Genomic DNA, 25996 nt, shown 5'->3' on the forward strand with positions numbered 1-25996 from the left:
AAATGCTCAAAGTACTGACATTTGTCCCTAAAAGAACAAAGATCGAGGGGATGTGGCAACAAGTGGTGAAGAGAATTATTACAGGTGAGTTTACTTCGATGCACTAATCAGCCACCACCGAGCTGTCTAAGATGCGCTCGAACGCTGTGATGGTGAGTTCGAATCCCACTCGGGGCATGTGTTTCTCCTCTGTCTGTGTTGCTCCGTGTAGGTAAGGGCCCCGCAATGCGAGAACTCCTCGTTCAGGGAATTCAACCAACTGTCTATAAGATTCGTAGTCCCCAAAGTTAATTCCGAATAGGAACCGGCCAAAGGGCTTAATATACAAAAAAAATAATAAAAGAGAATAAGAACAATTAAAATAAAAATAATAAGTTTACGTTTTGAGGCCAAGTTCGCTCCATGAAATATGCTCTTAGGTACAGAAATCCATTCGTTTCAATGGGGCTACAGTCCACTCAGGCGTTGGCCTCTACTCTGAACTCTATTAGCAATTCAGCGATGTACGAAGGTGGCAGGTGCTGCACCAGGCAGTAGGACGGCTGAAAGAAATGCTGAATAAGACATAAGTAGACGGTTGATGACAAAAGGTAAAGGAGGGGATAGCAAGCAGATCACGACCGTGTCTAAACCAAGGGGCTGTCATGGTGTGTGCCTCGTGAAGTTACGTGGAACTGTAACAAAAGATGCTCTTAGGCACCTGCCGAGATTCGAAGTTGACAGCCCTCAAATATATTAACTAAGCACTTTAACACAGAACTAAGCTGCTCTGTCATGTACATAACTTACACGAATAAAATAATTACATACAAAATTAAAGAGCATGAAGACACATACAGGTTGGGGAAAACTGCATAATGAGGAGCTCCATAACTTGTACTCTTCTCCAAGTATAATTAGAGTGATCAAGTCAAGGATGAGATGGGTAGGGCATGTAGCACGAATGGGGAGATGTGGAATGCATATAGGATATTGGTGAGAAAGCCAGAAGAAAAGAAACAACTGAGAGGACCAAGATGTAGGTGGGTTGACAATATTAAAATGGATCTTACAGAGACAGGACGGGATGGTATTGATTGGATTGATTTGACTCGGGATAGGGACCAGTGGAGGGCTGTTGTAAATACGGCGATGAACCTTCGGGTTCCATAAAATGTTGGGAAGTTCCTGAGTAGCTGCACAACTGGCAGCTTCTCAACACGGGCTCAGCTCCGTGAGTGAGTGATGAAGATATAAGTTTGCAGATTGTACAGACTGTGAGCCTGACTGCACCACAAAAATTAATTAAGTTACACAATGTTGAAGGAAAAGCACGAAGTTATGAAGGCGTATGTGGGAGTGTAGGTATAGGTCCACGCATTCTTAACCTCGGCACTAAATGGAGGTTAGTGGGTAGTTTCACGCTTCAGTCACTTTCCCCCCGGAGAATCAACCTTCTGGATCCTATCGGATAGAAGTCGGGTGGGTTCCACAAGCAGTGTGCATGCTGTAGAGAGAAATAGAAAATCCTAACCCTGCCCTGGAATCGAAACCCCATTCCTCGGTGTCCATCCCGTAGCCTAGTCGCTATACCGGGATAATGTACGAAGACAGCAGGAATATAGTTAGCAGGCCATGGTAGACCAGGTTAAAATTGTAAAATATCCTTGCAGATCCTACCGCGGTACGAATGCGAACGAAGAATAATCCGATGAATCAGATGAAAGAGAAATGACGAGGAAACAGCTGCTATTTTGGGGGACAACAAAGGTTCTACTTAGCCGGTCACGGTAGCCGAGCGGTCTAAGGCATGCACTGTCTTCGCTCGCTCGGAAACCGGGATCGTGTGTTCGAATCCCACTCAGGGCATGGATGTTTGTGTACAGGTAGAGGCCTTGCGACTAGCTGATCTCCCGCCCAAGGTGTCCTACCGTATGTCTAAGATCTAGTAAAACCGAAGTGAACGGAGTTTCATGGAGGTAGGCCTAGACCCAAATGAGGGCTGTAGCGCCAATGAAAAAAAAAAGTCTACTTATACTCATCAGTAAATACTGCAGCAAGACCAAGGAACACTTCAAAGATTACATAATCGCAGGATACACAAAATAGGTCCAGTTCAGAACTGCCAATTTCACAAGAAGTCAAGGAAGAAGCATGCGCAGGACTGTAGTCGTGAAGAAAGCTAAGATTATGTCGAACGCGCAGAAAAAGTACTTGGGGTGGGTCAAAGTTTAGAGAGCAAATAAAAAAAATAAACTAGAAGCTTCCTTCGAATTTCCTTCACAATTTTATTTAAATTATATTTATTGATGTATACGGTAAAGTTGTCCCTGTGCTTAACTAATTTAGCATTACGCCACGAAGGCGTATGGGGGAGTGGGTCAATTAAAAAATTCAGTATTATATTTTTAATCTGATAGAAACTAAAGTAATATTAGGTTCTTCTTGCGCCGAAGGTTTTCAGGAGTTGCAGGATGTGACATCGTGTCCTCAGGTACATCGTTGCCAAAGGTTCGGAGGGACATTCTGCCTCCATTTTCAGGCCACAACTGTGAGTATAAAAGGGGCACTTTGCTCCGAAACTCTGGTAACGATCTCTCAGACTACACAGCACCGCAATTCCCACGATAACTTCCAAAACATTTCTTTCCAGTTCAGTCAGTAAAGTTATCGACTAGGAGCTGGAAGACCGGGAATAGATTTTAAACAAGGGCACATATTTTTCTTCGCCATCTCGCCAAAATCAATTCCTCTGTTCACTGGGAATCGGGAGGTATTTCCTCCGGGGTCAGCGAGCGGGGTACGAATCTGATCCCTCTGCGGGGAGTGCTTGGAAGTCAGTGCAAATTTGCCACCCCCGTACGTGGTGCTTAGGCAGCCCTTACGACATCGGGTTCTGATTGTATGCCACGATGACATTTCAGAACCAAATCTTAACTATTAGTTGGTACTGCGCAAATAGCTGTACACCGACAAAAACTTAAGCAACTTCATCTATATACATGAATTTTAGTGTCTAAGACACTACTACATGATAATTTTATTCGAAAAGCGTGATATGTAGCCCTGTAAACAAAAGACTCCGTCACTTTGTATACAAACTAATCCTTAAGTATCAATTACTTCTACAACAAAACCCTCTTAGGTTTTCATGTCCTTATTACGTCTTCGTTCTGCTGTTTCGCCCATAGTTTTCAAATATTAATATCTGAGGAGGAAACCTCCATTTTATATCAGATCATTGGCTTCTTTTATTCACTTTCCTATACAAAACTTGATAATCAATATCATTAAAGCCCAAGTAGCCATTGTTTTGTTGCTGGGAATTAAGATACGAAAACGTAAGGACATCAAGTCACTGCTCCCTTCTCTGTACTAACAAGGGGGCGAATGAACACGCTGGGAATACAATAAAAGACGTGACGTGGCCATGCACCGTACCATCTCAGGCGATATTTCGCGAACTTAAAATCGAAGGAGAGAATGAAACGCTGCACAGAGACGTGGAACCGGAGGTTTCCAGTTTAGAGATGTAAGCTCTGAGGGGAGGACTCCGCTCAGATGACTGATTTTCTTTGTAAGAAATCGTGTGTGATTCTGAAATACGAAGGAAAAAAGTTAACGGAAAAAACAGAAACGTTTGAGAGACGAGTGGGATGCGCTGAGAAGGCACGAACCCCACAAGAATAGTGGGAATAAAAGTCTGTGGCAGAGGAGAATCGCCTTTACTGGTTCTGCCTGCAACCCTTGTTTTTACAATCCCTGTCAGCTGTAGGATTTGAGGTTATCACAGCGGCCGTTATGAAGACCTCTATCTTCTGTGATATAACGCTGTGTAGTTCGCTAAAAGGAGGTAGTAAACTATGTTTCCTTTGCTATCCGTTCCTGCTGGTTTCTTTCTTGGTTTATTCTTAGATCGTCAAGATGGAAGTCACATATTCCTCCGAAACTTCGGTGATTTTCAGTGGACTACACGGCGTTATATCCCAGAAGACAGACCTCTTCTCCCTGTCACTTATTTTCCCACATACAAAATTCTGCTTTACGAGTAAAAAATTGCTCTTGTGCTTAATTAAGGCCAAAGTCATGAAGATATATGGGGGAACGGAGGCATAGCCCCATGCATTATCTGCGGCAATGGATGGAGGTGAGTGCTCAGCTTCGCACTGCTATCTGAACGCTGCAGACGAAAAGAATGTGTGGCCCGTTCCAGGAATCGAACCCCAATTTCTCGGCCATCCTGTCCGTAGACTCCTGGCTACGTCACCCGCAGTGCGAAGAAATATTATTTCCGTCTTCTAAAAGAGTCACCTTTGAGAAAGTAAAATTCAAGAAATCCATAAAGATTTACTGTCTGAACGTCTCACGGCGGCGGCAAGGGATTCGATCCCAGGTCAGGTCCTTGTGATTACCGGGGCATGTGTTCTCCGAGTACTTCGGTTTCCCTTGCCAATTCGTATTCCGCACACTGCTTCATACTCATTAATGGTCTCATCATCGACGTTATACAGTCTCAGGCTCAGAGTTACTTTACGTCTGGCGGCTTAACGCCAATCAGTCTTGGAGACAAGCCATTTGAGACTCACGACCAGTAATTTTATTTTCAAATTGAACACCAGCGGTTATAGCCCTTACGTAACATCCTCTCTGACGAGAAGATGGGTCTGTCATTTTCAATTGCTGCTGGTCCTCGCCAGCGAAGTCATTCTCAGGTCCGAGTCCCGTGGGAATCTTACTCAGTTTCGAGACTCCCCAACCTGGAAGGCCAGGTCCCCGTATTCATATCCCTCACGAACAGGGTGGCCTAGTTATACCACGAGGCACCGGGTTCCCTTTCAGTCGCGTCTTATGACTCGCTGGGCTACGGTGGAGACATTCGGCACCGACATTACATTGGATTATACAGTCTCGATACTGACGTCGTTGAATAACTCGTCAAAATCTAACAATCCTGCGTTACATAAACCCAGTCATGCGCATGCGCATGCGCTGACGAAGCAAGAAGAACGTCGTCGTGCGAAGTGTGCCAAATATGGATCGGTTTCTAGACCCGTGTACATGAGCCTTGAATGACACTGCGCCTATAATGAGAACAGCGCTGTTACTCGAGGACCTACCAGTGGGGGTTTCAAACGGACAAAGCAGGCGAGTGGGTGGGTGTGCCAGCAACAAATGGAAAGCGAACCTTGTCGGTGCCTTCTGGGTACTTCTACTGTACAAACCATTAATAATTTGGGGGATAGAGAAAGGTGGAGACCTTACAAAAGCTAAACCGAGAACAAGGGATGGGAATCATGCGAGTACATAAATGTTGGAGCACTTAACCAACTGCTGTAATTGGAAAGTGAGTTCACGCAATACAGTAAAAATCTGTCTCTAAGGGAAAATTCGTTCCGAACCGTGCTTCTGAAATTTACTGTGAAGAAAGAGTCCTCTTACACACGGTGAAACAATTAAGATCGCCGGTTGACAAGACTTGAAAGGAATACTCTGACATGTAAATCCACTGCTAGGCAACGCCCGCAGCACAAACGTGTCCAACAATACTGGAGCAGTGTTTTATTTGTTTCTGCGGTGACGGCACACGCCAGTGGGTAGAGGGAACGTGCCGTGTTTTCTGTAGGTCTGGCCAGCGCGCCAATGGACTGGCTGGATAGTGAACACGTGTCTTTTTCTCTAGGTCCATCCAGCGCGACAATGGACTGCCTGGATGGCGAACACGTGAAATGTGTTTTCTGTTGAGCGTGTCCGTGCTGCATCTATATAGGCGTGCAAAATTCCTACGCAGTAGCAACCGGCAGAAGCAAGCAGTAAGCTTGAGGAGCACAGAAGAGTGCAAGAAGTATAGTGACATGTGGAGTGTGACTGATATAGTTCTTGTGTTAAAATCCGTTGTCAGGAAACGGACAGGGAAAACTTTGCAGATGAATAGTCATAACTAATTGTAGTTGAGACTTGTAAGTGGTCAATAAATGCAATTATCAATCCGAACCCCGTCTTAAGTGACAAAACTGAAACTGCGTACTGCCCAAGTTTTTAGTCCTGGCCGTTCTTAAGAGAATGAGCAGCGGATTGTATCGAGTACAGTAACTGAGACACGGATCGTAACATAGTTACAATGCCTTGCCCTCCCTCACACAACACATGCAAATGTAGCCAATGTGCCGCTAATTCTAACGCACTACCTAGCAGTCAGGTCTAAAAACACGGCCGATAATACCCATTAACGTGCGTTTTATGCATTTGTGACTTTGTATTATGGGCATAAAAGCGTATGTAATACTTTCATTTTAAATTAAATGCCTGTATTAAACGGTAACCTGTCTGAAATGGAAAAGGTCGATTTAAGTCTATTCTAACTTCGTTCGTGGCTGTAGCCGAATGTATGCTATAAATATGTCACAGCACTCATAATATTACGGCATATTTGCTGAAAGAAAGAAGTATGGAGTCAGAGAAACAGCCGTTACTAGCGAACTGCTTTGAAACAACATTCGTTTCTAGGCAACGATTACAAACAGCTTCCCGCGGCAACAGTCCGAGCGTGGCAATAAAGGGAATGTTGGAAACGGCGTTTTCTACTAGGTCCGTGCAAAGAGGACAACTGAGGCAAGTTGAAATGGATAACCCATGTTCAGGCGGGGTCGAATACCTCCACCGTGACCCTGGGAGTCGTAAGAGGCGACGAAAAGGGAAGTCTCAAATCTTAGACAGTAAAATATGGTCGCGGGTCCCAAGGAACTCGGACCCGAGAAAGACTACGCTGGCAAGGGCCACCAGCATATGCAAAAGACAGACCCGTCCTCTCATCAGAGAGGACGTCCAACAAAACAAGACCGTAACTGTCAAACAGTAATAAATATCTGGTCATGAGCCCCACATGGGGCTCGTCACCAAGACTTACTTACTGACCGTCAGTCGCAATGTGACTTTGACTTAAGTTGGAACGGAGCCGCCAGTGAGACAGAATTTGAGCCAGGAAAGCAGAGCTAGAGCCACTGTTAGACGCCGTTACCAGGCAACTACTAGTGAAGACAATGGCGTTGAAAGGACTTATCGTGCGCGCTATCGATTTGTTAGGTGTGTGGAAATTAGCGATGGCGCTATACGAGTACTTAAGCTGAATTACGAGTTGTGTGTTAAAAGTCGTCAATTCAATACCCAATCCAAAATCCCGCCGGGAGTCACTCATACAAGCGACAATACAATAAACAAGTAAAGTTTCCCGACAAGCGCTACTTGACTTTTAAAACTAGGAGATCTGAATTAAAGAGCAAATAAGGCAAAACTGTGCCTTCGCTTCATTTAAGCATCACGCCATGAAGATTATGAGGAAACTGACGTACAGCTTTTAATCAGATGACGGTAAACAGCTTCCAGCCCCGGCCGCGGGTACCCACTGAGCAGGAGGAGAGGCAAGTCCCAGAACCTGTCTGGACAGAAATGCGGAGAGAAAAATTCCTGTCCTTGCCGGGAACGGAATCTCGGTCATACAGCCCGGTGTAGCTCAGTCATTACTGACTGAGCTACGCCGGCTCCTACTTAACTGCTGCCCTTTCTAAAACTGCGCTCGAATAGTTTGGAACACGACTGTTTCTGACTGGCTCGTCAAGTTGCGTGCTTTTGGTTAGAACAAGATGAAGTTCCGGAAGCTGGGTCTCCTGTCGTCATCAGGTTGCTTCCGCTCTGTTCCGGCATCAGCTCGGTTTAGTGGACCCAACAGAGTTCGCTTCATACTTTCACTTCAGTGGGATTCATGTTTTTTATTTGATGAACGAGAATTGCATCACTCGTGCCCTTCGATAAGTGTTATCAGAATGATCAAGTCGAGGAGGATGAGATTGGCAGTGCATGTAGCATTCATAGGAAAACCGGGAATACATATAGGATTTCGGTGGGAAAGCCAGAAGGAAAGAGACCAGACCTATATGTAGGTGGGAATATAATACTGTTAAGTGTAGGGGTGACTACAGACGGGGTTTCTGATTGGATATTGGTTTTATTGACCACTTACACGTCGTAACTACGAATGACTACAACACTATCGCTATTTCCACACTTTACAATTCACTTAGGCACACAGTCTCTTACTGGATGATTCCTGGTAACGGCTCCTTCAATCGCTATTCTTCTGCCTAAGGCTCAAGTCCTCTCCTCGCAGACTCCCGTACAGAACTCCCAAAAGTCCTAATCTTTTCCATTACTTATAAAATCCCGGCACGGACTACACAGAAAACACAACTCTTTTACTGCTGCGTTCATGTTGCTGCAGGAACGTGTTTATCGAGCCGCTGCCCAGAAACGGTCCTGGTATATCCGCCCATCTCGTGGTCGTTGCATAGCAACGGATCTATAAGCTACAATATTAAAAGGTATCTGGGAGAGAGGAAGGGGTGTTATTGACTGGACTGACCTGGCTCAGGATAAGGACCAGTGGAGGGCTCTTGTGAACACGGTGATCAACCTCCGGGTTCCATAAAATGCTGGGAAATTCTGGAGTAGCTGCAGAATTGGCGGCTCCTCCAGAAGGGCTCAGCTCCATGAGTAAGTAAGTAAGTATACTGATCATTCCGTTAAAACAGAGGGATAGAAACAACACATATTATTAACAGTGCAATGGTGGGTTCCCGCTGAATTAAAACAGTCATTCAGTGACAGAGAAACTGAAGAGTGACTTGCTGAAGTAACACATTTATAATAGCAATTAATGAGACTGTATTCATAAAATGTCGACAACAAAAACAAAGTCGATAGCATTCCGCGAGACCGAGCATAAAAGGCTTTAGAATAGAAAGAGCGATGCAGATCCAACCATTGGAAGAAGTCGATGAATTCAATTACTTACGTTGATATGCAAGAATACAGAAAGCTGATTAATAAAATTCCAGAGAATGAGTGGAACAATAAGAACATCGAAGAACAAAGCTTTTACGAATATTTAAGTAAAACTGCGTAGGAGTTGCTCTTGCATACGGACCTGAAATCTGGACAATAAGATGAAACAGTAGGTGGAATGGAGCTACTAAAATGAGACTTCGGAGATAAGCAGCGGAGATCCGAGATCAAAGAAAGAATTAACAGAAAGGATTCCACAGTAACAATATTACAGACACAATTCTCGGCTTACGTAAAGCTGTCCATGTGTTTAATTAATTAAGCATTACGCCATGAAAGTATATGAGGGATCGGATGTACAGACCTCGGCACTATCTGGAGGTTAGTGGTCAGCCTCACGGCGCGGCCGCTTTAACCCCGGGGAAACAGTCCCCCGGTAACCACCGGACTGGAAGTTTGGTGAACCCCTGAGCCTGTTTGCACGAAGTGGAGAATATTCTTGGTCCTACCGGGACTCAAACTACGACATCTGGATCTTCCAAACCGCAGCCAGTTGCTATACCGACTCCGAATTTTGGACTACAGAACCAAACAATGTGATACACTGAAAGTATGGAAGAAAACCATATCCCAAAGAAGAGTTCTGTCTTCTGGGACATAACGGCATGCTGCCAGACGTTTCGGACGAACAAGTAGCCTCCATCTTCAGAGTTGAAGAGTAAAAAGTAAAGTTGTCCCTGTGATTAATTAATTAAGCACTATGTCGTGAAGACATATAGAGGAGTAGAGGTATAGCTCCACCATTCTTGACCTCGGCAATGAATGCAAGTGAATGGGGGGAAACCGCCTGCGGTACCCATTGACTAGGAGGCTGGGTGGGCCGCAGAGCCGGTCTGGACGCTGAGGAGAGGAAAAAATCTTGCACCCTCCCGGGAATGGAACCCCGGCAGTGGAGCCCGTCACTATACCAACTCCTGTGTTCAACAGTAAACCAAGCAATAAAACAGCGCGAAACATGCAGTAAACACAGCCATATTTATGTCCCTCTGACTACTGACTTCTGGATTGCGACTGCATGTAGTGTGGTAGTTGCCGTCATTTCTGTCTGCCCTGAAGACGTCCGCTGACCTTCACCAGACTACACGGCGCTATATCCCAGAAAACAGAACACTTTATACCGATCTCTGTGAGAACCTCAATCCTACATCACTCACTCATGAAGCTGAGAGCCTTCTTGAGAAGCTCCCAATTCTGCAGCTACTCAAGAACTTCCCAGCATTTTATGGAACCCGAAGATTCATTTCGGTGTTCACAAGAAACATCTACTGGACCCTATCCTGAGCTAGAGCAATCCAATCCATACCATCCCATCCTATATCTCTGCGATCGATTTTGAGGTTTTCGCGGTGCCCAGAAGACTGCGATCTTCGATTTTAATATTGTCCACCCACCTACGTCTTGGTCTTCCTAGTGGTGTGTCCTTCTGGCTTTCCCAATATCCTATACGCATTCCTGTTCTCCCCCATTCGTGCTACATGCTCTGCCCATCTCAAATAGGAAATAATTTAAATTACGGTTCACGAGGACGAGGAAATGCCTCACGACCTATTATGGACTGATCAAAGATGATTTCACGGTGAGAATAATCCGGTGGGCTCAATCCTTGACGACGACGGTAAATTTTAACTTCGATCCACTCTTTGAGATGTCTGAAAGGATCGTGTTATTAAGGCAATTCGTCACCGCGAATCATGACCTGTTCGAAAATCAAAGCACAATTTTAATTATCGGCGTGGGAAAGAGAGTGCTTCGAAGTATCCTACGGCGAAAGGACTGTGGAACATACCACTGACATAAGAACAGTGGTTTCCAAATATACCAGCTACCTTACATTAAGAACTCTGTACTTTTCAATGAGCGTAATTACGTTTTTCGTGTGAGCCTCAATTCCTTTCCCCCTCTCGGTCCCGATGTGGAGCGTAGGGCTGATTTTCAGTTTCCTCATTTTACAGACGGTAGGGCTCCTTGGGCGGGTGATCAGCCAGCCGCAAGGCCTCTACCTACACACAGGGCAACATAAACACACCAAACATTCATGCCTTGTGTGGGATTCAAACCCACGATCCCGGCTTCCGAAAGAGCGAAGACAGTACATGCCTTAGACCGCTCGGCTACTGTGACCGTGAGCCTCATAATAAATGGCGATTATTTGCCTTACACAATATTACACAACTGCTCTTTTTAAGAGCGATCTAGTGTTTTCTGTGAGGTAGGAAGTGAACTTCAGGAACGGTTAGAAGTCCGTATGCACCCAGAAGGTCCTGTCACAAGCAGTCGCGAGACAGAAGAAAGCAGTGGAACAAAGTTCCCAGTTGCTGCTCCACGCTTCTCATGCAGCCATTCAGATTTCAGTTCATAAAAAATTAAGCAACTTCTCTCGATGCCCCCAAATTACCTTTCCAAACTTATGCAACTCTCAATTAACCAGCAAATAGCATTAACACTCAATAATTCGTTGCTATGGTAACCGGCAGTAGTGTAATTTACAAGCCACCAGCTCACCCTTACGCTACTTATGTATGTATGTATATGTAAGGGAAAGTCAGTATACAGGTTACAAATGGATATAAACCGTAAAACATGTGATATTCGAACCTGAAAAGAAACATTATTTCTCGACATATCCTCCACCAACACCGATACACCCGCATGTACCATCGCTCTGCCAGTGCGTCGCAACCCGCAGCACATGCGCCTTTTTGTTTGCCGTCTCGGCCACTTCCGCACCTGGTCGAGCATCATCTGCGACTTTCGAATGTCCTTCAGAGAATTTCTCGATCCAGTTGTGAAGCGCTTTAAGCGATAAACACTTTCCGCCGTAAACAGGAAATATTTCTTTATGAGCATCCTTTGCATCGAATTCTTTTGCCCACAAGAAAAGAACAAAACGCTGCTCTTCAGTGGCACAATCCTCAACCACAGTCGCCATTCTGACTACTGAAACCAGCCTCTGAACATGCGCATGCGGCTTGCTACCTAGTCCCCTACAGCTGTTCTACTTCCATTTGTGACCCATTTACTGACTGTCCCACCCAAAGGCAAATGAAAAATGAACACAATATTCTGGCAGGAAATCCTGAATGAAAGAAACCATTTGTAAGACCAAAGTGTATGCGGGAGTACAATATTGAAACAGATCCTAAAGAAATCTGGTCTCAGGACGGGGTACTTGGTTCATTAGGCTCAGCATGAGGTCTAGTGTTTGGATTTCATAAAGGGCGAAGAATTTCCTAACAACCTGAGAGATTATTGATATGCACCGTAAAATGCCGAACAGTAGCTCCGTTTCTAATGATTCTGTCGTGACATACTTTATGATGTATCACTTCATTAAAGCATTTGGCTTCTCCTCAACCGTAAAGAAGGCGGCGACACGTTCCTCCGACGTGTCGGTTCACTGTCAACTGATTATATCCCAGAAGACACCACTCCTGCCAACCACCATTGTGAGAATCTCAGATGCTGCAGTCTCACTGCCCTCACTACAGTGAGTACTGCTTTTTGGGATGGGATGCAGTGTAGTCTATTGCACGTTTACTGACATTAAGAATTACTGGTTTTCTGGACTTTGTCCATCGTCCGGTATTGTATAAACTAGAAAACACAGCGTTTCGAAAACTGGATCTCTTTCCGTCCTCAGGTGAGGAGGGGAAGGCACCTACTGTGTTGGGTCCCGTAGGAAGAGCTAACCTCAGTCACTGTAGTGAATCTGACAGGGGTTGTCCAGTGACTGAGGTTAGCTCTTTCCAAGGGACCCAAATGAAAACGTATCTTCCCCCTCACCCGAGGAACGGAAACAGATCGAGTTTCCAAAATGTTGTGTTCTCTAGTTTTTAGAATACCGGTCTATGGAGAAATTCCAAAATCCCTGTAATTCTGAGTTTTATCCACCATCATCAGAACCCGTTAGAATCTCCACGTTTACCGACGTTTCGGAGAACGGAGTACACCGAATTTAAACTTACATAAACACTTAATGGCAAGCAAAACACTATGACACGTGCTTCGCTTCTTACGTTGAAAGTTATTCATTAAGTCTTTCTAGATTAAAACTGGTCTGTACAATTCGTTCAAAGGGCACCAAAATCCTATTCACCTTTGTATGAACCGGGAGGGAGAGATTGCGTTATCAGTTTCGAATATAAAGCCGTGCTAGGCGGCACCCTTCATCCTCTGCCGAAGAACGGTTCAGAATGTATAAGGGAATTATAAATTACTTCCAGTTAAAGTCTTCCTCCCCATAGCAACGTTAATTTCTTATGCGGAGATGTGATGATTTAAGGTTCTGAAAACGGTATAAAATAAAATCCCTTAATACTGAAACTAAGACGGATTTCAACACGAAATTCACAATCCATTACAGTCTTGTGGTACGTACGTAAAGTAGTGTAAAGGTATTACAAACACGAATCCCTTCAGATCAACATTTCTGACTTTACGTACAAGTTTAATTCAATATGTGAACAGTAACCTTCTCAGATGTACAGTACGCGTCACAAATAACGTACACTGCTTTATGTTCATGTGAGTTCCGGACAGAGGTACCCATTACTAGCCAGTCGTCTGCAGTAAGTTTGCACATGCTTGTAGATCCTAAACGGTTCTGACAATTCTGCACAATACTCAGAAACAGAAAAAGCGGCCAAGGCCCAACATAAGGGCTGTAGAGCCTCAGATAGAGCCTAAAATACAACCAAATCATTTGTCTAAATCAAAATAATTATGATTCGTACACAGCTGAAGTTACAAGTAACGGAATTATATATTTATCTATGAGAATTTAAACCAGTGAAACCAAAGGAGGTCGGTCGTGGCCGCGCCATAGCTCAAGCGGTTATTCGCTGGCTTCCCACCGCGGCGGCCCGGGTTCGATCCCGGGTCTGGGCAAGTGGGATTTGTGGTGGACAAAGTGGCACTGGGGCGGGTTCTTCGGTTTCCCCCGCCAATCTTCATTCCACCAAATTCTCCATCATCATAACCACCCGGGGCAGGCTACAATAGGCCAATCAGTAGCCGCCGTGCCGAGTGGACCGACTATGGGAATTTAATTTCTTTTAAAGGAGGCCGGTCACGGTAGCCGAGCGGTCTAAGTCATGAAATGTCTTCGCTCGCTCGGAACCCGGGATCGTACGTTCGAATCCCATACAAGGCATGGATGTTTGGTATGCGTGTGTCTATTCTGTGTTTAAGTAGAGGCCTTGCAACGAGGAGTCCTACCGTCTGTAACTACCTGGACACCGTAAAGGCATGAGGACCGGTTTAAGTAAGAAACCAAAGGAGTAAGAAGACTGGACTAATTTCTTTAATTACACCATTACTCGTGGGAACGCAATTATAGCTGGGGATACCTGCACCCACAAACCTGTCCTGAGAACGCTGCACGGCCACGGGAACCAGACGCCTTGCCTTTCCTGCAGCCATGTCTCACTCAAACCCGTTACTTCAAAGCGTTCAACTTTGGCATTCTGAGTACTTACAGCGCACAGCAGCGCGATCACGATCGTCCATGATATGATGCAATCTAGCTTGAACCAAGGTTCCAACTCAATCTTCAGGGTAGAAGAACCGTAATCATGGCTCTCTTAGGATTTGGGCCTCCAGACGCTGCGCGGAGTGGCCTCACCATCAACGGCCTATATGAGAGATCTGAGGTTCTCACAGCGGCCAGTATTCTGCTTCCTGAAGATGAAGGAAGCATATTTATCCGAAACACTGGTGTCTTTCCACCAATCTACACTGCGTCACATCCCAGAAAAAACGTAATATGAATGGTTTTATTTTGGTTTTAAATTTCCAATGCGTTTAGGCTCTACAGAGGATGTTTATTTTTATCAGTAACCACGATCCTCTCACTGAGGTCTGATGTATGTTTGTTTGTTTGCGTTACTCAGCTTAAATGGGGCCAAGAAGGCCCACCCCTTATACAAGTCACTAACTGCATACGAATGCAAACGTGGTGTGGGCGAAGAGGTGAAAGGGCACTTGGTCGATCAGAAAAGAAAGGGAAGATGACTTCACAGTAGTTCAGGACGCGTACTGATGCTATGACAATTCGTTTCATAACTTATATTCTTCACCATGTATGATGAGAATGATCAAGTCAATTTGGATGAGATTGGCAGGGAATGTAGCATGCATGGGGTAAACAATGGATGCATTTAGGATTTTGGTGGGAAAGCCAGAAGGAAAGAGACTAGGCAGGAGGATAATATTAAAATAGATCTTACACAAATATGGAGTGGATTGACCTGACTCAGAATAAGGAACAGTTGAGGGTTCTTGTGAACATGGTCATTGTCCTTCCGGTTCCATAAAATGTGTGGAAATTCCTCAGCAACTGGCAGCTTCTTAGGAAGTGCTCAGCTCCATCGAGCTATTTTATGGCGATTTTTCAGTTTCAGTGATAAGATAACAACGAACGCTGAACTGGGCAGCACGTGAAATGAAGCGGGCTAGGACAGACTGGAGAGGCTGAAGAAAACCAATCTTCATACATTTTCACAGCGCGGTGGTCAGATTTCAATTTCGTCCGGCGATGAATATGAAAACTGGTATTATCTTGTGATCTCCTAGAGACTAGTAGAAAACTTCCAACGTTTTGGAGGAATATATTGCCTCCATCTTCAGACAGCATGTTTCTGTGAAACGTTAACAGTCTCCTCTTCTACCAGATTTCACGATGTCAATTCCAGGAAGACGGTAACTTGAACACAGTCATTACATCGACATTGCTGGCATCTGTACAGTTCCAAAGAAGTCCGTGGGTTATAATAAATGACATCTATTATGGCCCTTAATCCCACAAAAAAAAAGAATAGAGCTATCCCTGTAACAGGCCATGGAGGCCCATAGGGTTGTGAGACGTCGAGGCTCCCACATGGTGGTGAAGTTGTCAGCCTTACGCACCGGGACGACCTTTATCCCCAGGAAGACTCCTGGTACTCATTTCTGTTAGAGACTGAGTCGACCCCAAGGCCATAGTGCGGCTGGAAGCATTAGGTCAATTAAAAATTCTAATGATCTCATCAAGAATTGAACCCGCGACCTTCCAGAGCACAGTGCCTCAACCATCTACGCTAACGCGTGCTCCCCTCAATCCAGTCTTTATCAAAAACAAGCGCTGCAGATACTGATGTGGTCAGACCGTGTACAAAGACCTACGAATTCCGGTAGCATCAAATGGTTATCATGGCCTTTTCCTCGGGGGTGTAAAGCGGTTGGAGTGTGAAGACCACTCACCTGCTTTTAGTCCCGAGATTATCTCATACGTTTTCATAGCGTGGTGCTTACTGTCACTTCAGGAACAAACGGCAATAGAAGGGTCGCACGCTGGAAGAAGGGAACCGTGACAAACAACGGGGCCCCACGTGACCAATATCTGCGCATCCCTTCACATCCATGTGGGCCTCCTTAATATTTCACACATCTTGTTCCCTCCAAGTCCCGGGCGCCCACAGACCATGAAGACAAATTCAAGGTCAGTCTTTTCAGGCGGAACAGTATCAACATCCTACGCTCGCCGCCTATTGCAGAAACAAGTCCAGGAGAACAGGTAACGTAAACTTTTATACAAATTTCTTGAAACGCGATATTCATAAACTTTCCTAACAACGTGGAAGGTTTCCTCGCTTCGTCTGTCTAGGTGCATGGATAACTTAGCAGCCCACCCCGGGTTCGGCCTTAGGTTCACAGATTTCATTTTCGTGAATAATGATAAATTCAAAAATCTATTTTCTCTTCTTGTACCCTGTTCTGGGTGCTCTGTACGCTTCCTTCGTTACAGCAAAGCAATTCTTTCTCTTAAGAACAAAAACGCTGCTGCTACTTAGCCCAGAATAACTGTCCTGGCACATATTAAATATTTCTTTACAGCCAAAAATTGAAATTTAAACAATCGTAACAGTAAATGTTATAGCGCTTACCGTTCAATCTCGCTTATTAACTTATCAGTAACAATATATATTAGAAGAAATGGAAAAATGAACAAGGGCAGAACAAAATGCTGTGACAGTTACACACTNTTAAATTTACTCATTCAAACATATGTTCCAAACAGCTAATGCTCCCATTAATTTAAACGAAGCCCCAAGAAAGTGAACTGATGGATGCAACAAACCTACGCGCTGCCACACGAAAACGCTTAGGAACCAACTATCTTGATCAGGGCTGTCCAACTTGCGGCTTCTGGGTCGTAATGACCTGCCGCTGGTTCTGTATGTCCAGCTGCAATATGTTTCCATCCCCCACCAAGCAGGTATGTCAACATTCTTGCTCCAAATCCCATTCGAGACATAGATATCTGTGTTTGTGTCCTGTGCAGGCAGTGACGTACAAAGGGGCTGATCACCCGCCTGAGAAGTCCTACCGAATGTCAGAGGGCACAGCCCGTCAAGGTGGCAGAAGAACCGTGACTCCACCTCTTGCTCCTGTTCTTGTGGTGACCATTACAACGCAGATATATCAACATGTCTGGGGGGGGGNATGATGATGAATTTGTTGGAATGAAGACTGGCAGGAGAAACCGAAGTACTCGGAGAAAACCTGCCCAAGTGCCACTTTGTCCACCACAAATCCCACTTGACCAGACCCGGGCTCGAACCCGGGCCGCCGCGGTCGGAAGCCAGCGACTAATCTCTTGAGCTAGGGCGCGGCCGCCTATAAAACTTAATTCCTTACTAGCCAAACCGTCCCTTCTTCAGGGATTTTTCCTAAATAAACTTCATGAATACTGACACAATGAAACTGGTTACTGTCACGAAGAGACCCATACATTGCGACGTGTTATACGTTTGTCGTGACAACGCATAGTGATCATTTTATCCATCAAACAACGAAACAACGATGGACACAAATCGGATTATGCATTATGAGCACCTATGGTCGCCTAGTAACCAGACTAGTGACAGAGAAACCAGAAACATATATAAGTACACAAGATATCCAAACGCTACCTACTAACTCGAAGCAAGTCTTGTTCTTACCTTGATGTGGTAGGAGTTGAGCTTGTGGCGGGGCAAGGAGTTGAAGGAGCTGAAGTCCAGGCGTCTCGAAAATATGCCGTTACCTCCACTGCTGCCGTGGCTGAAGAAAAACCAGAAGAATATCGTTATACCAACTGTTCCACACAGCAAATTACAGGGTGCCTACCTGCGGTGGGCAGACCAAGGTTATCACGGGTACGATCGAACCTGAAAAATTATTCGCCCAATTCCAGCATCAGCAAGCAACGCCCTGCCTACTAACACAAAAGGATATCTCTACACACCACGAGACAGGAATATTCGGCTTCCTGGGATCAGTCTGTGTCTCTCTCGCCTATATTTCCTGTGTCGGACTTATATCAACAACAAACAAGTTGCCATGTGCTTAACCAATTAAGCACTATGCCATGAAGACGCGTGGGGGAGTTGACGCATAGATCCACATTCTTTCTGACCTCGGCAATAGTTGAAGGTAAGTGAACTTCACGCCCCAGCAGCTTTAACCCCGAAGAAACAGCCCTCAGTACCTATTGTACAGAAGACTGGATGAGCCTCAGATCAGGTCTGGACGACGCTGAGAAGAGAAAATTGTTCACCCTGCCGGGACTCGAACTCCGAGCCCTCGGGCGTCCAGCCCGTAGCTAGTCACTATACCGACTCCTTTATCAATAACAAAGGTAAAAGAAAATTAAATCTCAGAACTGTATTCCCGTTCTTCAATTCTATCAGTTTCCATCAATATCCTTACCACCCCTGGGCCTCCAGCAACTTATATTCAAAAAACCATATGGAAACATAAAGTATAACACCCTGTTCATGCTTGCTCCTCCCCAAAACAATTTGGCTAAAGTAAAATTAAACATTCATTCGTAACTATAAACATGGGCTGTAATCAAAATCGGAGAAAATTCAGAGAGGTTTTAGATTATCTGCTAAATTACACGGAAACCGCAGGCCGAATGACAGAAAATGTAGGCCCACGTATTTTTTACGCAAAATCCTAAACCACAAGGATCATTATTAGTGCGGGCAATATTACAGACAGAAGCGATCGTAGTCTTGTCTCGGCGGCTTGCGATAAGTGAAACAGCTTTATGCTTTTGCTATTTATATTCTGCATACCGCACATGCCGATCACAGTGGCTGCGTGGTCTATGGTAAGGACCGTCTTCGCCCACTCGAACACTGGGATAGTGGATTCGAATCCCACTTGAGGAATGAATGTTTGTGTGCGTTTATTCTGTGTTTGTGCTTTCCTGTGTAGGTAGCGTCCTTGCGACGGGCTGACTCCCCGTTCCAGGAAGTCCTACCGACTGTGTATAAGATTAAGAAACTGAAGTGAAACGAAGCGTTTCACGGACACCCTGTGCTCCACGTGGTAGCAACATGGACGGACAGACAGATACTGTGTATGGCTTCTACCGAAAGATTTCCGATGAGAGAGTCCAGCAATTTAAGACCACAGTATACAGGTCAGATAACGTATCAATTGAGCGGTTATTTGCCGTGGTATCAGATGAGATTATATTGTACTCAGAGAGCTTACTGTTGATTGGAACGGACGGTGAATCCAGTGGTCGTGCGCTGACACAATGTAATGTACTGCGTTCCACCGTAAGAAACTGAGTAAGACTTCAATCATGACTCGTTGCTCCATCGCGATTACAAGAAGTTACCTCCTCAATGTGTTAAAACTGTTACCGTTAAGTAAATCTAATCAAACACGACCGTCGCCTGACATTCAGAGCGTGCATGTAAACAGTATTCTTCACAAAAATTTGTTAAAACATAACTAAACTTATTAAAACTTAACGACTACCTCAAACATGCCGGCGTCAAGCAGATACAAAGAGCCATAATACGCTTAATTAAAACAAAAAACGGAAGGCCCTGTTCTCTAAAAACACGTAGTCTGAAACTGACAACATTTAATTAATGTCAAAATCATAATAGGCTGCATTAATTAAACACGCCATCCAGTCTCCTTCCAAATCACTGATTAACGCAAACCGAGTTACACACAAATATAATATTATACTGCAGGATCCTAGCACATGCAGTTCTCACGTCCCTGTGCACATTCGTATAATCCATGCTCCAGACTTATTCGCCTTCACCTACTAGTCGAACACTACATGTTATGGTGCCGGTCGGTCTAAGGGACGCACCGTAGTCGCTCGCTCGGAAGCCGGGACCGTGGGTTCGAATCCCACCCAGGAGATTGATGTTTGATGTTTTTGTGTGTTTGTGTACGACGAGCTGATCACCCGTCCAAGGAGTCCTACCGAATGCGTCACAGTATTTTAAGAATATAAGTATTTTAAACCTTTAAAATGCAAAGTGTAGCAGCGAGACAAGGGGGCAGTGGTTTCCGTTACAACTTGTACAAAACACAGGGACGGTGAGAAACGCGACTGCTAGTTTAGAATACTCGTCTGTGTTGACGAATCTGTATAAACAGTCTACTCGTGTCGCATCGACACATTTTTAACCTCGGGCACTAAATGAAGGTAACTGGTCAACTACATGGTCGGATGGCATCATCCCTGGTACCCAACTGACAGGAGACTCGGTGAGCCCCAGAGTGGATCTTGTCACGGTGGAGACGGGTACACTGCCTCTGCCGGGAACTGAACGCCAAACCTCCTTTCAAGCCCGAAATCCAGTCACTATAGGAAATGAGTCATGTCGCCTCTGAAGCTTCATATTAGTGCGTATTTTTCAATTGAAAAACATGACAGACATGTTTCAGCACAATTCATGCCATCGCAAAGTCACTTCCGACTATTCACACACGTCACATGCACGTGATTAGTGCCTTCAGACTTCCACAGGATTATTCAGCGGCTAAGCTGTATTCACCAGTTACTTTAGCCATTAAATGGTGATGTGATCTTGTACACGCACATGGATATCAGGGTAAAGATTAGCAGATTTTAACCTCGGCACTAGATGACACTGAGGTCAGCTTCACGCTCCTATAGCTTTATCTTTAGGCAAAAGCTTCAGAAACTAAAATGTACAAGAGGCTGGAAGGCCAGAGGGTTCATCTGAACTACGAAGAAAACTGTTCGTGTCCGGCAGCTCAGCTCGCAGCTAGTAACTACACTGACTGAGCTAAACCGGCTCAAAACGGCAATTCTATGATCGACTAAGAGCGTTGATATTAACTGAGCGATTTCAATGGCTTAGTTCCTTTTAAATATACACTAAAGTAAAATTGTCCCACTGTCTTCGCTCGCTTGGAAACCGGGATCGTGGGTTCGAATCCCACTCAGGGCATGGATGTTTAGTTTGTGTGTGTGCGCGTTTTTCTCTGTTTGTGTACAGATAGAGGCCTTGCAACGAGCTGGTCACCCGCCCAAGGAGTCCTACCGAATGTGTAAGATCTAGAAAAACCGAAGTGAACGGAGAAGTTCATGGAGGTAGGCCTAGGCCCACTGGGGCTGTAGTGACAAGGGGAAAAAAAAACTTGTCCCTGTGCTTAACTAATTAAGCACTACGCCATGAAAGCGTATGGGGGAGTGGATATACAGATCCATATTTTGTTGACCTCGGAACTAGCTTGAGGTAACTGGTCAGCTTTACATCCCGGCCGTTTTTAACCCCAGGGATATCCATTGGATAGGAGGCTGGGTTGGCCCCAGAGCAGGTCTGTTCGACGCGTAGAAAATTGTTGACCCACTCCGGCCTCTTGGTCGTCCAGCCCGTAGCTTGTCGCTATACCGACTGAGCTATCCTGGCCCACTTTAAATATACATAAGAGTGGAAAATATATACTATACAACAACGAAGAGAAAGCAAGTGTTGGGTATAACTGGACAACCTTGTTCACAGTAATATTCACTTTGGGACACGAGGCCGCGTGAAAATCATTCCGATGTTTTCAGTTTACACAGTAGACGTGAGCGGGCTTGTGGTTAACTGTCTCGCCTTCTCTTCGTTCAAGAAAAATACATTGCATGTAATTTTAGATCTCCCTGCAGGTTATGTATGGCCAGAGACGAAAGTGACTCTCGAGTAGGCTTACTGCAAGTAATCCATTGACGTCCTGTTGTGGGTTTTTGTGTCTACTTTTTTCCGATTCCCACTGCCTCTGTTTGACTTTGTTTCAGCACCAGAGGCCATACAAAGGCCTACGTGTATGCTTCAAAGGTCACATTGCTCTACCGATTGTGTAAATACAAGCAGACAGCCCCCCGTATCGAAAGGGCAGGCCTGTGCTTGTTATTCAGGAACTCCCATTGATCACCTAATCTACAAACAAAAACAAAAAAGTCTCAGGATATTCAGCAACTAACTCTGCCATTTCGTACTCGGATAGCGTAGGCACTATGCCACAAGCCGGAAGGTCGCGGGTTCGATTCCCGATGAGGTTTTCGGATTATTCAATTGACCTGTTCCTTCCAGCCGTAATATGGCCCCGGGGTCAATTCAGCCTCTAACGGAAATGAGTACCAGGAATCTTCCTGGGGGTAAAGGGCGGCCGGCGCGTAAGGGTGACAATTTTACCGCCATCTGTGACCTGATTGTCTAGAAAATATGGGAGCCTCAACGTCTAACAACCCTACGGACCTTCACGGCCTGTTACAGGGATAGCTTTACGTTTTACGTTCCTAGTACTGTACGCTGGTTATCCTCCTAAAATTTTCGTTGTTTTTCTCACAAACACCCACCAAATTCGTAAATGATCCTTTGACACAAGAAGGGAAAGTGAAGGTGACAAGTGAAGGGAAGAAATGGCACAACTTTGCAGATGGTTCCCAGGCTTCGTCTGCTCGTCTTTCTTATTTAGATACAAAAACAAACTCCGTGGTTTTAGTCCGCAAGCGAACTATACCGACCGAGAGACCGCCGCTTGTCGGCGAAGTTAGTGCCAACTTTAGCGAAGAGAGGGTGTCGCGTGGTCAGCGCAACGAATCCCCACGGCCGTTAATTTCGGTTTTCAAGACCGAAGCCGCTATTTTTCTATTCAAGTAGCTCCTCAATTATCCTCACGAGGCTGAGTGTACACCGTTCCAGACCCACTACTTCTCAGAAAATCTGGTAGCGCCGGGAATGGAACCCGGACCTCTTGCTCTGTAGCCAGGAACTCTGACCACTAGAACACAGTCTGGCCGTGTATACAAATGTAAACTTCCAGCATGTAGAGCTGCTGCTGGTAGCAATTTACAGATAGACCGATCAGAGCCTTCTATGTTAAAGCAAGTGACATACGGCAACTATTAAAAGGGACAAAAGAGACTGTGAACTGCTTTCTTCCGCGTCTTTCTGCTCCTCTTTAACAATAAACCTGAATTCGACGTTACAGCCTTACACTCGGGTAGCGAACAAGCAATAGCTGCGGCATTCTGGGTTGTGACACGGTGTGGTCTTGTAGGCGGATATCAACGTTTCGGTAAAACATGCTGCCTCCATCTTCACAACCCGAAAGATCACAGTCAGAACAGTCACAACCTTGAAAGCATCACAACTTGTCTCAGCCATAAGAAGCTGTCAATCGCATGGCTCGCACTCCTGGTAAACACAGTGGCTGTCAAGGGCAAAGCCTTCGGAGATAGGCCGCCAGTAACACACAACAAAGAAAAGGAAATAGAACCAAATTTGGGAGACTTAGGCCAGACATAGGACGATAATCCACATACACATGAAACCAAATACCTCGGTTAGCAACGCTTCATAGATCTGAGTCGTCCTTGAGAAGCTAACAGTCGCTCAGCTACTCAGGATTTCTCAACAGGAGGATTTCATTCCTCCTCAGCACTCTGTTCCCAAACACCCTCAGTCTGTGTTCTTCTCTTAATGTTATTAAAACTCGAGACAAGTGAGAAACTGCGGTTGGCCTGGAATTGCTGTATTAAACTCCAGCCATCTTCGAGGCTACGTCATCATCGGATAGTGATCTACCTCGCTGTGTCAATCATTAAAAATTAGCATTGACTCCACAACACCTGGACACGGTTCTAAGCAGCGTGAAGACTGTTCAAGAGCAGGCGTCTCATGAAGGTGCAGAAAACAACAGTCACTCCTATAACAATGAGAAACTGTTTCGACACGACACGACACCAGAACTTGTTCAATAAGGTTATGTTTACTCAGCGGTTTAAAACTCCGTTTCACTACGAATGTGACAGGCAGGGCCCGGATTTATATGACGTCATCTTTTTTTCCTTTTATCCTATGCGATGCTCTTAAATATATAAATCTCGGATATGAGCTGCTGGTTACAGAAATGTAAATTTTATAGGTATTATTTTGTCATTTTTTGACAGTTTTAGGTTTAAGGTTATTTTTTTCATTTTGGGAGTATTTTTTTTTTGGTTAAAAATATTTGGGCTTTTAAGAGTATTTCTTGTCATTTTTGGCCATTTCAGGGAATATTTCTTCATATGTTTTCTCAAATGTGAATAACATGGAAGCGAAGTGTTCTTTCTCTTCTGCTTTAGGTCTTTTTCTGGATTTTTTCGGTCATTTTATAGGTCTTGTTAAAATATTTTCAGGTCATCAACATCTGGGCCCTGCATATTATATTTTTGGGTCATATTTTAGGTCATTTTTTTGGATTTCTTCGGTCATTTTTTAAATATTTTCAGGCCATCAAAATCCGGGCCCTGCATATTACATTTTTGGGTCATATTTTAGGTCATCTTTCTGGATTTTTTCGGTCATTTTTTAAATATTTTCAGGTCATCAAAATCCGGGCCCTGGTGATAAGGTACAAACCTGCCATACTGTCCCCATCAGACAAATCGCACGGCGTTTCAGTCCGCACTGGAAAAGTCATGGGGCCAAGGAAGGAGTGTCGAGGAGAGGTCCAGAGGAGGGAGGGGGGAAAGATTAGAGGAGAGGAGAGGAAGAGAAGAGAACCGGGGTGGATAGGAGACAAGAGGGCTGGAGTCGAGAAAAAAGCATAAACGATTATAGGAGAGGAGAGACGAGGTCCGGAGAACAAAAAATATGACAAGCGAGGAGAAAAGAGAGAACAGTATAACAGTGAAAAAGAATACATGAAAAGAGACGAGAGGAGCAGAAAGGAGAGAGGAGGAAAGAAGGGGAAATGAAAGTACAAAAGAAAATTGCATTTTATTCTTTACTTTCTTAACACCGCTTTCAGCAGCTCACAAGACGGGTTAGGGCTACACTGTCGAACAGAAATAATAAATTCGAAATTATGTGGAACGAAGTGGTCGTGACCCAATTTGAGGGACCACACCGTATTTTCCTAGAGGGACTGTGGAAAATCATGAAAACCTTCGGTCGTGATAGGTGGCCGAGATTTGAATCCGGGGCATGCCAAATACGACACAGAAGAACTAATCAGGGTAGCCAAGTTCCGTGTGACAGAGGAGTCTTGTCGGACGGTAGATAAGTCATCGCCGTTACACTAAAAGCTAAACGTAATTTTCACGTAGCCGCCACAGTGCTGACCTCTATTCTCCATAACTCAACCAGACTGACATACTACTACCTCACAGCATTTCACAACGCTACATTATGTGGCGCTGGTGCACCTCCCACTGCAACTTCGCTAGATCGCCGAGTATCTATGGCTCTACAGCCCTTTGTTGGGCCTTGACCGTCTTTTCAGTGTCTTGATCCTATACATAGTCGGTAAGATCCTTGGATGGGGGATCAGGCCGTCACTAGGCCGCTACCTGCACACAGGATAGCACAAACACAGACATCCATGCATAAGTGGAATTCGAAAGCACTATCCCAGTGTTTGAGTGGGTGAAGACAGTTCATGCCTTAGACCGCGCGGCCACTGTGACCGGCTATGCTGGCATTATGTCGGTAGCGAATTACAAGTACCAGCCACAGTGGTCTGTAGTAGTAGGCCATGTAAGTAAGTAAGTAAAGCTATCCCTGTAACAGGCCGTGAAGGCCCATAGGGTTGTGAGACGTTGATGGTCCCATATTATCTAGACAATCGGTTCAAAGATGGCGGTGCGGTTGTCAGCCTTACGCGCCGGCCGCGCTTTACTCCCCAGGAAAATTCCTGGTACTCATTTCTGTTAGATGCTCAGTCAACCCCAGGGCCATAGTGTGGCCGAAAGGATTAGGTCAAGTGAATAAAAATTCAATGACTTCATCGGGAGGCCATGTGATACTCATTCGAAATTTCATAAAAGTCCGTTGAC

At 45.0% G+C, this 25996-nt stretch overlaps 1 protein-coding gene across 1 annotated transcript in view; it reads right to left on the bottom strand.

Annotated features, from left to right (window-relative positions):
• Positions 1–25343, bottom strand: part of LOC111871320 (headcase protein) — a 470196-nt gene extending 444853 nt beyond the window's left edge. Inside the window, exons 1-2 of the mRNA XM_023864347.2 lie at positions 25324–25343; positions 17856–17955 (exon numbers count right to left, since the gene is read on the bottom strand). The gene's annotated coding sequence lies outside the window, so the exon portion shown is untranslated. The remainder of the gene's footprint in view (positions 1–17855; positions 17956–25323) is intronic.
• Between the last annotated feature and the right edge of the window lie 653 nt (positions 25344–25996).

This window comes from Cryptotermes secundus, unplaced genomic scaffold, assembly GCF_002891405.2.
Source record: "Cryptotermes secundus unplaced genomic scaffold, Csec_1.0 scaffold1189, whole genome shotgun sequence".
NCBI classification, from domain to species: Eukaryota; Metazoa; Arthropoda; class Insecta; order Blattodea; family Kalotermitidae; genus Cryptotermes; species Cryptotermes secundus.